We start from the raw sequence: 16,592 nt of genomic DNA on the forward strand, positions 1-16,592 counted from the left end.
GACTGATGGGGAGGAGGGACTCCTGCTTTGATGAAAGTAAGAGACAAGGCTAGCTTGACATGAGCTAGTGGCAGTGCAAGTGGGGAAACGTCTATGGATTCAAGACAGATTTTGGAGTTTGAATTGACAGGGCTTGCGAATGGACTGGATATAAGATGTGAGAGAAGGGGAAGTCTAGGGTGATCAAGTGGATGGTTTACCAGTTACTGTTTTGTTTTTTAAATATTTATTAGTTTTTGACTCTGCTGGGTCTTTGTTGTTGCATGGGGTTTTTCTCTAGTTACAGTGTGTGGGCTTCTCCTTGCGGTGGCTTCTCTTGTTGTGGAGTATGGGCTCTAGGGCACATGGACTTCAGTAGTTGTGGCTCCAAGGCTCTAGAGCACAGCCTCAATAGTTGTGGCACACAGGCTTAATTGCTCTGCAGCATGTGGGATCTTCCCAGATCAGGGATCAAACCCATGTCTCCTGCATTGGCAGGTGGGTTCCTTACTACTGAGTCACCCAGGGAGCCCTGTTGTTGTTTTTTTTTTTTTTTTAATGATGCTTTTTCTATCTTAGAAAAAAAATTTATTTGGCTGTGCCAGATCTTAGTTGCAACATACAGGATCTTTGTTGCTGCACCCCACTCCAGTACTCTTGCCTGGAAAATCGCATGGACGGAGGAGCCTGGTAGGCTGCAGTCCGTGGGGCTGCTAAGAGTTGGACATGACTGAGCGACTTCACTTTCACTTTTCACTTTCATGCGTTGGAGAAGGAAATGGCAACCCACTCCAGTGTTCTTGCCTGGAGAATCCCAGGGACGGGGCAGCCTGGTGGGCTGCCCTCTATGGGGTCACACAGAGTCGGACACGACTGAGGTGATTTAGCAGCAGCAGCAGCAGCATGCTCTTTAGTTGCAGCACGTGGGATCCAGTTCCCCAACTAGGGGTTGCTTTGGGAACTCCAGGTCTTAACCACTAAACCACCAGGGAAGTCCCACCAGTCACTGTTTATGTGCCTTCCCCCATGTCCCTGTGGCACTCAGCATTACCACATAACAAATTATCCCCAAACCTAGTGGCCTAAAACAGCATGTACTTATTATTTGACAGTTTATGTGGCTCAGGAATCCAGGTGTGGCTTAGTTGGGTCGCTCTGAGTCTCTCGCACAGATGCAACTAAGACAGTGGCTGTGGCCATGGTCTCGTCTGAAGGACTGACTGGGGAGGATCCACGTCCAAGCTCACTCTTTGTTGGCAGGATTCAGTCCCTCACTGGCTGTTGGTCAGAGGCCTCCTTCAGCTCCTCTCCACGGAGCAGCTCACAACATGATAGCTGGCTTTCCTCAGAAAGCGCAAGAGAGAGTGAGAGGTACCCCAAACGGAAGTCCCTGAGTTTTTGTAACCTAGATGTGGAAGGGATATCCCATCACCTTTGCCACATTCTTTTTTAAGATTTTTTTTTAAATGTGTACCATTTTTCAAGTCTTTATTGAATTGGTTACAATAGTCCTCCTGTTTTATGTTTTGATTCTGGCTGCAAGGGATGTGGGATCTTAGGTCCCCAATCAGGGATCGAACCTGCACTCCCTACATTGGAAGGCAAAGTCTTAACCACTGGACCACCAGGGAATTCCCGCCCTTGCCACATTCTGTTGGTTAAAAACAAGTCATAGAGCCTCATCCACACTCAAGGAGAAGGAGTCACACAAGAGTGCGGGTTGATGGGAGGCATTTAGAGATTGCACTGTGCACATCGGTCCAACGGCTCCATATCACCAGCACCTGCAACTCTGCCTGGCAGCTCCCTCTGGCTGCGGAGGCAGCTCAGACCTGCCTGGGAGTAACCAGACCTTCCGGAGAATCCATTCCCCTGCGAGCATCCTTCAACCAAAGAACACACCCCAGCTCCCTCAACCCTCAACGAGATGACTCTGAGGTGCAGGTGCCACAGGTCTCCGGAGACGGAGGAGAATTAAGTCCTAGGTGTTCCAGTATAACCTGCTCATGAATATGCTCTTTTTAAAATTTTATTTATTTTTAGGCGTGGGATGGGGAGGGAGATGGGAGGGAGCTTCAAAAGGGAGAGGGATATATGTATACCTATGGCTGATTCATGTTCAGGTTTGGCAGAAACAGCAAAATTCTGTAAAGCAATTATCCTTCAATAAAATAATTAATTAATTCAAATTTTTTATTTGTTTTTGACTGCACTGGGTCTTCACTGCTGCTCGAGGGCTTTTTCTAGTTGCAGCCAACAAGGGTACTCTCTAGTTGCAGTGCGTGGGCTTCTCACTGTGGTGGCTTCTCTTGTGGAGCACAGGCTCTAAGGCACACAGCCTTCGGTAGTTGCTGCACGTGGGCTCGGTAGTTGTGGCACACTGTCTTAGTTGCCCCTCAGCATATGGGGTCTTCCCAGACCAGGAAGGAACCTGGTGTCTGCTGCATTACAAGGCAGATTCTTAACCACTGGGCCACCTGGGAAGCCCCACACTCTTTAAAACAAACGAACAAATAAACATTTATTTAGTTAAAATGATTGTGTGGGGTCTTAGTTGCAGCATGCAAGCTTAGTTGCCCTTTGGTAGGCGGGATCTTAATTCCCCAACCAGGGATCAAACCCACATGCCCTGCATTGGAAGGCTGATTCTTAACCACTGGGCTACCAGGGAAGTCCCCATCAATATACTCTTTGCTGGGTGCCCTCCCTCCCCTATCTTCCCCCCACCTCCCCTGCCAGTGCTTCCTGCAGTCGCCTTCCAGGTAAATCACTTGTACTCAAATCAAGGTGTCTCAGAGCTCGTTGTGGAGAACACAGCTATGTTTGCTTCCTAGGGCTGCTGTAATAAATAACCACAAACTTGGTGGCTTAAGACAACAGGATTGTATTGTCTTATAGTTCTGGAGGCTAGAAATCTGACTTCAAGGTGTGAGGAGGACTGTTATCCCTCTGAAGGCTCTAGGGGAGAATCCTTCCTTGCCTATTTTCCTGGCTTTTGGTGGCTGCCAGCCATCCTTGGCTTTCCTGGGCTTGCAGCTGTATCACCCCAGTCTCTACCTGCATCTTTTTCTCTGTGTGTCTTTGCCTCCTCTTAGCATGATGCCTCATCATTGGATTTAGAGCCCACCCTAGGTGGCTCATTCAGTAGAGAATCTGCCCCCAAGGCAGGAGACCTGGGTTCAATCCCTGGATTGGGAAGATCCCCTGGAGTAGGGAATGGTTACCCACTCTAGTATTCTAGCCTGGAGAATTCCATGGACAGAGGAGCCTGGTGGGCTACAGTCTGTGGGGTTGAAAAGAGTCAGACACAATAGCATCTAACACTTTCACTAGGTCCAGTACATACCACCTCAAGATCTTTGGCTAACGACATATGCAAAGACCTTATTTCCAAGTAAGGTAACATTCTGAGGTTCCAGCTGAATGTGAATTGGGAGGCATTGTTGTTCAGTCGCTAAGTCACATCCAACTCTTGGCGACCCCATGGACTGCAGCACATCAGACTTCCCTGTCCTTCACCATCTCCCGGAGTTTGCTCAAACTCCTGTCCATTGATTCAGTGATACCATCCAACCATGGCACCCTCTGTCACCCCCTTCTCGGCCTGCCCTCAGTCTTTCCCAGCATCAGGGCCTTTTCCAATGAGTCGACTCTTCACGTCAGGTGGCCAAAGTATTGGAGTTTCAGCATCAGTCCTTCCAGTGAATATCCAGGGTTGATTTCCTTTAGGATTGACTGGTTTGATCTCCTTGCTGTCCAAGGGACCCTCAAGAGTTTTCTCCAGCACCATAATTCAAAAGCATCAATTCTTCAGCACATTATTGGGGCGTGTTATTCCACCCATTACATGATGGAGAACAGTGATGCTGCCATTAACTGAGATGGGGAAGATAGGAGAGGTGCAGGTTTGGGGTGAGTGGAGGGATCAAGAGTTCTATTTCGGGACTTTGCTGGTGGTCAGTGGTTAAGAATCCACTTTCGAATGCAGAGGACATGGGTTCGATTACTGGTCCAGGAAGATTCCACATGCTGTGGAGCAACTAAGCCCATGCCCCACAACTGCTGAGCCCTTGCTCTAGAGCCAGGGAGCCACAACTACCGAAGCCCACGCACCACAACTAGAGATTAGCCCATGTGCAGCAACAAAGGCCAAGAGTGGCCCAAAACACACAAATAAATAATATTTTTTTCTAAAATGAGCTCAGTTTCAGACATGATACCTGGGCATACCCATCATGTTTCCAAGTGCAGACACCCAGGGAGGCAGCTGAAGGTCAGTGGAGAGGCTCAAGCTGGAGGTGTCATTGGAAGATACCATTGTTAGATCTAAGTGGCATTTAACTCCTCAAGGCTGGTCAAGATCCCCAGGGAGCTGACCAGAAGTAGACACAGGAATAAAGAGGGCAAGCCCCATGGCTCTCTCTCCAACATTAAGGACAAGGGATGAGGAGGAGTCAGCAGAAGACAATGAGCAGGGGCAGCCAGGGAGGTGGAAGCAGGACTCGGGGAGCATAGCATCTTGGAGGCTGAGAAAACACCCTTGAATTCAGCAGGATGGAGCCCTTTCCTCAGCTGGGCAGGGGCAAAAAGACAACTGGAGCAGGAAGGAGAGGGGATTAGAGGGGGAGGATCCGGAGGTGGGGAGGACAGACAGCTCTTGGAATGATTTGCTGGGGACATTGAATGTATTTGGCCTTCCCAGGTGGCATTAGCGGTAAAGCATCCACCTGCCAATACAGGAGACATAAGAGATGCAGGTTTGATCCCTGGGTTTGGAAGATCCCCTGGAGGAGGGCATGGCAACCCACTCCTATATTCTTGCCTGCAGAATCCCATGGACAGAGAAGTGTTTGCTTCCGGTGGCTGCTGTAACAAATAGTCATGATCTGGGAGGCTTAAATACCACAGAAAACAAAAACAAAGCAAAACCAGGGCTTCCTGGTGGCCCAGTGGTTAAGAATCTGCCTTGCAATGCAGGGGATGGATGGGAGTTCAATCCCCAGTTGGGGTACTAAGATCCCACATGCTGCGGGGCAACTAAGCCTGCGTGCTGCAACTGCTGAAGCCCAAACGCTTTAACTGTTGAGCCCACATGCCACAGCGAGAGAATACGTGCCCTACAACGAAAGATCCTGCATGACACAGTGAGGGTCCTGTGACCCACAGCTGAGACCTGATGCAGCTAAATAAATAAAATAGAGCAAAACCAAACCAGAAAACCTATAGAAATATGTTTTCTCACAGTTCTAGAGGTCAGAAATTCATAAGCAGTATCATCAGGCCAAAGTCAAGGTAGCCCTTGGGGAGAGTGCATTCTTGGCCTCACCCAGCGTCTGGCATTTCCAGGTGTGCCTTGCTGTGTGACTGCATCACTCCAACTTCTGCCTCCATCTTCATGTGGCCTTTTCCACTGTCCTTTCCTCTTCTCTTCTAAGGATGCTGGTCAGGAATTCCCTGGTGTTCTGGTGGTTAAGGCTCCATGTTTCTGATGCAGGGGACATGGGTTCAGGGAAGTTCTGCATGCTGTGAGGTGCGGTCAAAAAAGGAAACAAACAAACAAAATGTAAGGACTCTGGTCAATAGAGTTAGAGCTCATTCTAATCCAGTTTGATCTCATCTCAAGATTTTTTTTTTTTGCCATACAGTCGGTCCTTGTTGTTTATCTATTTTAGATATAGCAGTGTGTACATGTCAATCCCAAACTCCCAATCTATTCCCTCTCTCCCTGCCTTCTTCTCCTCTGATAACCTCCCAAATTCCCAATTATTCCCTCTCTCCCTGCCCTCTTCTCCTCTGATAACTATAGTTTGTTCTCTAAGTCTGTGAGTCTCTTTTGTAAATAAATTCATTTGTATAATTTTTTTGACTCTGCATATAAGTGATATCATATGATATTTGTCTTTCTCTTCACTTAGATAGGCTTCCCTGGTGGGTGAGATAGCAGAGAATCCACCTGCAATGCAGGAGACCCTGGTCCGATCCCTGGGTTGGGAAGATCCCCTGGAGAAGTCAAGATTCTTAATTTAGTGATATCTGCAATGACTCTCTTTCCAAATAAGGTCACATCTACAGGTTCTGGCAGTAGGAATGTGGACATATCTTTAGGAGAGGGGCCACCATTCAACCCACTACAGGGAGGAAAGGAACAGGGTTGGGGATGGGGAAGATGAGGCAGTGACCTTGGCAATCCACATGGCCTCCCAGAGCTGCTCTTTCCAAATAGGCAAAACAAGGACTGGTTTTGAGACTAAAGGTTGAATATGCACAAGACTGTCATGGCTCTATCTCATGGAGAAACCCTCTCTACCCAGAAACAGGGAGAAAGTCCCCAAGTCTCTGTCCACTGATACACACCACTCCTTGTAACCCACTTAGCCCTTGCCTACACTGGACCCATGACTTTTCTCCTGGATCTGAGCCTGCACCGTATTCTTTCAAGCTTTAAGATGTTTGCCCAGGAAGTCTCCCCTGACCTGGATGGCATTCCCTCTTGCAACTCTGTCTATCCTCCAAGTTTCAGCTTAAGGGTCTCTTGCTTCATGGATGGGGTTGTAGCGATGCCCAAAGTCCCTATAGTGGATGCTGTCCACTCCATCACACCACAGACTCTCTCTCCTGAAGAGTTTCCATGATTGTAATTCCATAGTTTTCCACAATTATTATGTTTTATTTATTTTTGGCTGTGCTGGGTCTTCATTGCTGTGCTCGGGCTTTTCCTACTTATGCCAAGCCAGGGCTACCCTCCAGTTGCGGTGCACAGGCTTCTCACTGCGGTGGCTTCTCTTGTTGCAGAGCATGAGCTCTGGGTGTGCCAAGTTCAGTGGTTGTGGCTCCCGGGCTCTAGTATGTGTGTGCGCGTTAGTCGCTCAGTCATGTTGGACTCTTTGCAACACCATAGACTGTAGCCCACCAGGCTCCTCTGTCCATGCGATTCTCCAGGCAAGAATACTGGAGTGGTTTGCCATTCCCTTCTCCAGGGAATCTCCCCACCCAGGGATCAAACCTGGGTCTCCTGCATTGCAGGCGGATTCTTTACTGTCTGAGCCACCACACCAGGGAAGCACAGGCTCAACAGCTGCCGCGTTTGGGCTTAGTTGCTTTGCATGTGGGATCTTCCTGGACCAGGGATCAAACCCAATCCCCTGCATTGGCAGGCGGATTCTTATCCACTGTGCCACCAGGGAAGTCCAATTATTTTAAATTATTACAATTTTTTACAATAATTTACAATTATTTTTAAATGTCAATCCCCCCCCTTCCAGAATGCTGGCCTAGGGAGGCCAGGCCTGGGAGATCACTGTGACCCTTGCATCTAGCTCAGGTATAGCGCACACACAGCAGGTATCAGAATGTGCCCAGTTTTCTGAAGGAATTCCTTTGTCCAGGTGAGGGGGATGTGCTGGGAATCACCCAACTAGACAGGTGACTTGGTGTCTCAGTGATATTCTGGAATCTTCTCTGAGATAAGGGGACGCTAGGCACAAGTGAGTGTGTGTGTGTGTGTGCACGCGCACACACACACACACACACACACAGACAAAATGAGCCCCCAGCTCCCAATTTCTCCACGGAATATTTTTTCCCCAGGGCAGAAAATGAACCATTATTAAAACAACAGGGCAACCGGCTGGGAAAACCCATTTTCAGCGATTTATATCACATCACGTGGCTGCCGAGAGGAAATGGGAGAAGCACGGGGTTTTAAGCACTGGGTGAAGAATCGCGTTCCATCAGAGGAGGAACAGATGGGTGTTTTTTCTCCCCTCTCTCCGCCTGTTCGGGCTCCAAGTCAGGAATCCACGTCAGCCCTGGGTTTGTTCTCAGGTGTGATGGGGGCAACTCTGGGAGGAGGCGGCCAGGCTGCTGGGCCCCAGGGGACCCACCCAGGATGCCCTGTCTCCCTGCCCACTGCCTGCCCTGCCACCTGGGCTGGTGGGCTGCCTCCCCTGATCACCTTCTGCTGTTTTACATTTTCTTATCACCACCTGAAAATTTCCTTTCCCTTTATTTCCTCCCTCATCCACTGCCCCTTTCTTCGAAGGCAGTACCACATCCTGTCCCTTCATCCCCGGCGCGGAACACACAGCAGTTGATCAAATATCCACAGACGTGGGCTAACTCATTACCCCCGCGCATCATGTTCTGAGGTTATTATTTACGCATCTGCCCTCCTCGCCAAGCTGTAAGCGCACTCAAAGGAGGGGGCTCTTTCATTTCTTTCGCTCATCTATGGAGCCACGGTCCTTCCACCCGCAAAGAAAGCCTGATCCACAGCCAGCCTCGGGGTGGAGAGACACAAGGCTGACTGAGTCATTCGGCTGTTTAAAAGCCATCCGTGGCTTCTCTTCTTCAAAGCTGACACCTGTTAGTGTGACTCCAATGGCCCCTCCCAATCTAGACCCCCAAAACACCTATTCAGTTTCATCCTAACGTCCCGCACCTGCGCACCTGCCCTGGGCCCCAGGCCCCAGGCCCTTTCTAGTCAAACCAGCGGGCTGATCCGCGGTCCCCATCTCACCCATGATGCTTTGCGCGGCTGCCTCTCTGAACCTCCCAGTTTTCACAGTTGGGTATGCTGCGCTGTCCGCTTCCACCTTCTGAACCAGGGGCTTGACACCCAGAGCCCAATCCAGCCCACACCTGCGATTTGTTTTGCCCATGCAGGATTTGTAAAATGGTAATAAGGTACCGGCTCTTAAATACCTGGTGATTGTTGCATAAAAATCTGTATTCCTGCTTTCCATCAAAAGACACAGCCTCTGTGAATCTCAGAGGCAGTGCTCAGTAAGACTGGACCCCACCCCCAGGAGACAGCGCAGGTCTGCCAGTTCTCACATGGTGAGTGATTCAAGGGAACTGGACCCAGGCAGAGTCACTGTTAGGGAATCTTCCGCTTTCCTCTCTTAGAACAATTCTCCTGGCTTCTCCACCTAGCTTAGTGTCTCGGGAGTCTGGGCTGTGTGGACCACACCGCCGGGCTCCTGGGTCCTCAGGCTCAGGTTGGATTCAGCCAGTGAGGGGAGAGGAAGTGAGGGAGATATTTGTTCCCCAGTTCAGCCTCTGTGGCTTCTGAGGGCTGCTCGCATCCCTATTGGAGGTCACAGGTCTCCCCCATCCACACAGCATGTAGTGTCTCCAGTTCATAGCAACTGCCCACTCCCCTTGCCCCTCAGACCTAGGGGTGCTAATAGCTCCCAGTTGTCCTAGTCCAAGGCGTGGCGTTATTCCTTGTGGTTCCTGTGGTACATCTGTCCATGCTGTGTAATATTGTCCCATCATTTAGCTCTGCTCAGATTACCCAGTTTGAAATGTACCATCAGTTTCCAGCCCTACAGCCTCTATGCCTCAATTAAGCTCTCTGGTAAATGGGGATAACACCTGACTGTAGAGTTATGAGAAAATACATGAGTTAATACTGTGCAAGGAAAGAACTTAGCAAGTGCTAATCAACGTTAGCAGTTATCATTATTCTGTGTCAGTCACCGCTCCTTATTGCCCCTTGACACTGAAGTGAAGGTCACCTGTGCCATTGCTCATGCAGATGCCTTCTTGACTGCTCAGACTGTTTGTATTACCTGCTGTCCCCGATAAGTAGTGGCGTGTGTTGTCAGCAGCTGTGTGATGTCATCCCTGCTATAGAGTTCCTAGGCAGTCCTCCACCCCACGGGATGTCCATCCTTCCACACTGACCCCAGGAATTCGCTGGCAGTCCAGTGGTTAGGATTTAGTCCAGTGGCTACTGCCGTAGCCCAGGTTCACTCCGTGGTCAGGGCAGTAAGATCCCGAAAGCCTCATGGCATGGCCCTGTACCTGTACCCATCTATCCATCTATCTATCTATGCATATGTGCTCAGTCAGTCATGTCCATCTCTTTGTGACTCCGTGGACTAGAGCCCACCAGGCTCCTCTTATCCATGGAATTTTAAGAATACTGGACTGAGTTGCCATTTCCTTCTTCAGGGGATCTTACTGACCCAGGGATAGAACCAGCATCTCCTGCATTGGCAGGCAGATCCTTTACCACTGCGCCATCTGGGAAGCCCTATTGTTCAGTCACTCAGCCGTGTCCGACTCTTTGCGACCCTATGGACTGCAGCACGCTAGGCTTACCTGTCCTTTACCGTCTCCTGGAGTTTGCTCAAACTTATGTCCATTGAGTTGGGGAAACCCTTATATATATACAGAAGTGATCCATTCATGTGTTTGCTTTCTCCACTGTACCATGATCCTTTCCAGGGGCTTTGTAAATATTCAGAGAATTGACAGTCAGGGCCTCTATTATTATACTTCCCTAGGGCTGCTTTCTGGAGAAGGAAATGGCAACCCAGTCCAGTGTTCTTGCCTGGAGAATCCCATGGACGGGGGAGCCTGGTGGGCTGCCGTCTATGGGGTCGCACAGAGTTGGACACGACTGAAGCGACTTAGCAGCAGCAGCAGCAGGGCTGCTATCGGAGAAGGCAATGCCACCCCACTCCAGTACCCTTGCCTGGACAATCCGATGGATGGAGGAGCCTGGTAGGCTGCAGTCCATGAGGTCGCTAAGAGTTGGACACAACTGAGCGACTTCACTTTGACTTTTCACTTTCATGCATTAGAGAGGGAAATGGCAACCCACTCCAGTATTCTTGCCTGGAGAATCCCAGGGACCGGGGAGCCTGGTGGGCTGCCATCTATGGGGTCGCACAGAGTCGGACATGACTGAAGCGACTTAGCAGCAAGGCTGCTATAACAAAGGACCATAAACTGGGTGACTTAAAACAAGGGATTTATTCCCTCACCGTTCTGAAGTCCAAAGTTGACATCAAGGTGTCAGCTGGGTGGTGCTCCCTCTAAATGTTCTAAGGGGGGATCCTTCCTGGCCTCTTTCAGCTTCTGGTGGCTCTGGGCTTGTGGCCACATCACTCCAATCTCTGCCTCTGTTTTCACATGGCCACCTTCTCCTCTGTCTTCACCCCTTCTCTTCTCTTCTAAGGACACTTGTCATTGGATTTAGGACTCACCCTAATCCAGGATGATCTCATCCATCGAAAGAGTCTTAATTACATCTGCAAGGGCACTGTTTCCAAATAAGGTGACAGCCCCAGGTTCCAGGTGTTCATATTTTGTGAGAGTCACCATTGGCCCCTACCAGCCAGGACCCCCAGCTTCCTGGAGCCCTTAGCTTGCTTTCTCTCTTCACTCGTTCAAAATTTTTTTTAATATTTATTTTTATTTATTTATTTGGCTGCTTTGGGTCTTAGTTGAGGCATACGAACTCTTTTTAGTTGTGGCATGTGGGATCTAGTTCCCTGAGCAGGGTGTGAACCCTGGCCCCCTGCATTGGGAGCATGGAGTCTTAGGCACTGGACCACCAGGGAAGTCCAGTGGAGACTCAAGATCCTGGAACCCCATCCCCTGGCCCCTGGTCTCTGGCTGCTCACAGTGGGTGGTTCTCCCCTTCCCATCCCCCCACACAGCAGGGGGTGGGTGGGAGGGAATCAATAGGTCCAGTGTCCCCCATGGGTTTCTGTTTCCAGTGCAGGCCAAGCTCTCAGGAAGCCTGCTCCTCTGTGAGCCCCCATTGCCCCCTTTCAGCTCTCAGAGAACATCCCCACGACCCCCCTGCAAGCACTGTGGGGGTGTTGATCATCCCTCGGTGGCGTCAGGCTGGGCTGAGCGGTTGTCATTTCTCTTCCACCCGTCAGAACTCTGTATTCCCTTCAACAGCTTGCAGGCTAGCCTCTGACCTGCCTGCGATTTCTTTCCAGGGCTGACAGGTTGGGTTAAGAGAGAGAGCTCCCCTGAGCCAAGACATACTTTTTGCTTCAGCCCTCCCTTTTCCAAGAAGGCCCACAGTTCCCGCTTTGCTTCACACTTTCTCTGGACAGAGGCTGTCTATCACCTCACTTTCCCACCATCCCCTCCCTCCATCGCAAAGTGGCCAAGCTGGCCCAGGCCCCGGTCCTGTTCAGCTTGTTTGAGTTGACTCTATAAAAAAAAAAAAATTCTGGGACTTCTTTGGCGGTCCAGTGGTTAAGACTTCACCTTCCAATGTAGGGGGTGTGGGTTCGATCCCTGGTTGGGGAGTTAAGATCCCACATGCCTTGGGGCCAAAAAACCAAAACATAAAACAGAAACAACGTTGTAACCAATTCAATAAAGACTTTAAAAATGGTCCACATCAAAAACCTTTTTAAAAAAATAATTTGTTTTTAAGGTAAAATTCACACAAGATAAACCATTTTCAAGTGAACAATTAAGTGTATTATTGTATAGTGTTATACGACTAATTCCAGAACATTCCCATCACCCCAAAGGAAACCCCAGACCCATTAGCAGCCACTCTTCCTTACCCACTCCCTTCACTCCTGCCCCCAGCAACCGCTCATCTCCTTCTGTCTCTCTGGATTTGCTTCTTCTGGACTTTTTGTATAAATGGAGTCACGTAACCTGTGGCCTTTTGTATCTGGCTTCTCTCACTCAGCATCATGTTTTAAGGGTCATCCATGTCGTAGGGTTCACTCTTTTATCGTGAAGCATATGCTTCCTAAAATACAGCACTGTGTATTTTAAAAATATGCTCCACCTTGATCATCACCATAGCTCAAGATAGAGAATATTCCAGCCCCTTGGGAGCTCTCCAAGGCCAATTTCTAATCATTGTCTTACCTCAAAAGATCACTTTCCCATGCTTCCCTGGTGGTCCAATGGTTAAGAATCTGCCTTGCAATGCAAAGGACACTGGTTCGATCTCTGGGCTGGGAAGATCCCACATGCCGAGGAGCCACTAAGCCTGTGCACCACAACTACTGAGCCCACTCGCCGTGGCTACTGAAGCCTGCATGCCTAGAGCTCGCGCTCCACCACAGGAGAAGCCACCGCAGTGAGAAGCCCGCACATGGCAACAAAGAGTAGCTGCTGCTCCCGCCACAACTAGAGAAAGCTCACGAGCAGCAGCGAAGACCCACCACAGCCAACAAATAAAATAAATAAATCTTTAAAAAATATGTCACTTTCCTAGTGATCCTCACCTGAAGCTGACTGTGCCCCCTCAACAAGGGAGGGCACAACTAGGCAAATGCTATTGGCATATGGTGGGGGAGAGGACGGGGATACTTTTTCCACATCCTCCAATGCACAGGATAGGTCCCATGCAGCAAAGAATCAGCCAGCCCCAAATGTCAGTGGTCCATGGTTAGGAAGCCCTGGGCTCCCTAGCTCCACAGATTACTTCTATCTGTCCTTGAGTGATAGGAATGTCGTCATGCATTGCATCCCATTTGTGTCCTGTGGGCTGTGTATGTGTTCATGCATTGTTCTTTTTCATCACTGTATTGTATTCCATTGAATTTACTCCAAAGTGAAAGTGAAGTGAAGTCGCTCAGTCGTGTCCGACTCTTTGCGACCCCATGGACTGTAGCCTACCAGACTCCTCTGTCCATGGGGTTTTCCAGGCAATAGTACTGAAGTGGATTGCCATTTCCTTCTCCAGCGGATCTTCCCAACCCAGGGATGGAACCCTGGTCTCCCGCATTGTAAACAGACGCTTTACCGTCTGAGCCACCAATATATATTCTAAACAAATATACTCCAATTAATTTCCCATTTGCCAGTCGACGGTCATATGGCCGGTGGCCAGTATCTGGCGATGGTGAATGAAGCTGCTGTGAACATCCATGTATGTATATATGTCTTTTGGTGGCAGAAACTCCCATTCCCATTGGGAATAAACCAGGGAATGGAATTGCTGGGCCACAGCAATTGATAGCAATTAGTAGATCAGTCTGAGAGAATTAAAGCTCAGGGAATTTTACACAAAACACCTGACTTCTAGCTTCTCTTGAAGAATCCGTACCAGCAATTCCAAGAGCCTGGCTTCCCATGTGGTAGCTCTCAGCTGAAGCTGAGGAATAGCAAGCAGCTGCTGGCTTAAAAGGGGGTGCATCTCCAGCTCCCCACAGCTGTCACCCTCCCTTCTCACTGCCTCACCCCTGCCCCATTTCTGTTTCTTGTTCCCGTGTCAGCATCTGGCATTGAGGGCCCTGGCCCTGGCCCGTGCAAGGTCAGGCATCACTTTTTCCCCCTTTTTATGGCTCTACTGCAGCCTAGTCTCTGCTGGCATTTTTATTGTCAATGTCCTCAGAATCTCCTCTCTGTCCAGACCATCAGGGTCTTCGATGTTCAGCTGATGGATTCTTGCTGTCTGCTTACAAGTCACTTCCCCAGGGCAACCTTCTCTGAGCCCCCTGGCTGGGGAGGGCCTCTGGCCTGAACTCTCCCACAAACCCTGTCTTCCATCCCACACATCCGTGGACATCTTGCTGGTTTCCAACCAACGGGGACTGCCTCTGTCTCATTCATCTGCTTACCACCCAGCTCAATGCACTGTGAATCCCAGCCATGGGGGTACAGGGTATGAAGGAGAGCCCCAGTGCCAGATTGCAGAAGCAAACTGGGCTCCTGCGTGGAGCCTGGCCTGCACACCTCACTCCTCAGAAGCTTTCCCCCCATCTCTGACCCATGGGGTCAAGATCTGAGAAACTATCCTCCTCCCCCCTCCCACTGTCCGTACCAGCCACGACTGGCAAAGTGCCAGGCGCCTTCTCTGGGGTCCCTCATTTCCCACAGACCAGGCCCAGCCCTCAACCATCCCAGCAGTCCCCACGCACTGTCCAAATGTCCCCCAGTCACGTCCACCTCACCTCCAGGGCCATCCCTGACTCCTCACCTGCTCACCCATCTTCCTTCCCTCAACTTTGCTCTATGCCCTCAGTTTCCTCCCCTCCCCAACTCCTCTCTCCTCCGGACACCTCAACTCCCTCTCCTCGCCCCTGCTTTCTCGCAAGCACTCAGTCAACCATCTCCGGCTCCTCACCTGCCTCCTCCAACCTCGCCTCTTTCAGCATCCTCTACATGGGACTCGCTCAGCTCTCTCCCTTCACCCCCATTTCGTCCCCCCAACTCCTCCCCCAGCCCTGCACTCTTTACTCCAGTCCCCTGCCCTCTCGACCAACCAGAGCACCTGCTGGGAAGAGGCGGGGCCTCCTCCTCACCTGGCGGCCGCAGAGCAGCGGGGCAGCGGCCCCTAGCGGTCGGGGTGGGAAGTGCAACCCAACTGGCCTCCCCTCCCAGTTGGTGCCTTACTGGGAATGGACCACCATTGCTGCCTGCCAGCTGTTGCTCAGACTGGACCTGGGTGGCTTCCTGGACTCTTGTTTCCTGGGAGTGAGGAAGGTGCAGCCTCCGCACTGTGATCCAGAGGTGAAATTTGAGAAGTTCTGCTGGGGAAGGGGGATTCAAAGACTAAGGTGTCCTATTGGCTCTGTCCCTAGGCTGTGCCTCAAATCTGGCCCTTTCTCCCCAGCACCCTGTTCCAGGCCTCCATCACCTCTCACCTGGATTGACTGTGGAATCCATCTCCCCAGTCTCCTGGCTCCCTCTCAAATCTTACCACGGCCAGAGGGTTCCTGTGAACATATAAGTCAGGGGAAAACCCTCCTCTGCCTAGAACCTTCCATTGCTCCCAGGTGACTCTGATTAAAAACCAATTCTCCCTGAAGCACATCAGGCCAGGACGGTCTAGCCCATTACCTCCCTACCCTCACCTTCCTCTCCTTTTGCCCTCACCCCCTCCCTCCAGCCACACAGGCCCTCTCATTGATCCTTTGAACACCCAGCATGTTTCCACCTCAGGACCTTTATGCTGGCTGTTCTCTCTGCCTGGAACCCCCTCCCCCCCCATCCCTGGTCTCCCCAGGACTCCTTTTAAGTCTTTATCCAAATACCACCTTCTTAGTGAGCTCTTCCCTGACCTCCTCTACCTAAAACTGCAGCCATCACCATGTTCTGCTGCTGCTGCTGCTGCTGCTAAGTCGCTTCAGTCGTGTCCGACTCTGTGCGACCCCATAGACGGCAGCCCACCAGGCTCCCCCGTCCCTGGGATTCTCCAGGCAAGAACACTGGAGTGGGGTGCCATTTCCTTCTCCAATGCAGGAAAGTGAAAAGTGAAAGTGAAGTCGCTCAGTCGTGTCCGACTCTTAGCGACCCCATGGACTGCAGCCCACCAGGCTCCTCTGTCCATGGGATTGTCCAGGGAAGAGTATTGGAGTGGGGTGCCATTGCCTTCTCCGGTCACCATGTTCTAGGTCTTCCTTAATTTTCTTCCATAGCACTGATCATCCTCTGACATCCTGTACCTTTTAATTGTCTGATTTCTCATCTGTCTTTCTGATTGGAATGTCAGCCCCAAGAACAGAGAAGCTTGTCTGCCTTATTCACTGCTGTGTTCCCAGCAGCTAGCACAATGCCAGGTGCACAGTAGGTGCTCAACACATGATTGTTGACTGAATGCATTGCCTTGCCCCCGCCAATGACAGCAGTTGGAATTAATCCCCACCCACACAATATCCTCCCAGCTCAATTCTGAGACCCCTTTACCTGCCTTTTCACTTGAGCCGAGGCATAAAGGACAGGATGGGGCTCCGGCAGTGCCCAAGGTGGGGGTATAGGAAGCCTCCAGGAGAGCCAGGGGCACACAGAACTCCACCCCACCCACTCTTCAAGGCTTGGACAGTTCACCATCCACTCCCCTAGCACCCTGCTCACTTTACAGGGCTATTTCCATCATGCTTTCT

At 50.6% G+C, this 16,592-nt stretch overlaps 3 long non-coding RNA genes across 3 annotated transcripts; 2 read left to right on the forward strand and 1 right to left on the reverse strand.

Moving 5' to 3' along the window:
* Window positions 1-2,193: 2,193 nt before the first annotated feature.
* LOC129624772 (uncharacterized) lies at window positions 2,194-14,952 on the reverse strand. Its single transcript, XR_008701163.1, has 3 exons — window positions 14,834-14,952; window positions 5,306-5,502; window positions 2,194-2,473 (listed from the first exon to the last, which is right to left on the reverse strand). It is a non-coding gene; the product is annotated as an uncharacterized LOC129624772 (long non-coding RNA).
* Window positions 7,923-12,952, forward strand: LOC129624779 (uncharacterized). Its single transcript, XR_008701166.1, has 2 exons — window positions 7,923-8,817; window positions 12,636-12,952. It is a non-coding gene; the product is annotated as an uncharacterized LOC129624779 (long non-coding RNA).
* A 140-nt stretch (window positions 14,953-15,092) lies between the features above and the next one.
* Window positions 15,093-15,812, forward strand: LOC129624777 (uncharacterized). The gene is made up of 2 exons (XR_008701165.1): window positions 15,093-15,219; window positions 15,323-15,812. It is a non-coding gene; the product is annotated as an uncharacterized LOC129624777 (long non-coding RNA).
* Window positions 15,813-16,592: the final 780 nt, after the last annotated feature.

Source organism: Bubalus kerabau, chromosome 1, assembly GCF_029407905.1.
Source record: "Bubalus kerabau isolate K-KA32 ecotype Philippines breed swamp buffalo chromosome 1, PCC_UOA_SB_1v2, whole genome shotgun sequence".
In the NCBI taxonomy this organism is placed as follows: Eukaryota; Metazoa; Chordata; class Mammalia; order Artiodactyla; family Bovidae; genus Bubalus; species Bubalus kerabau.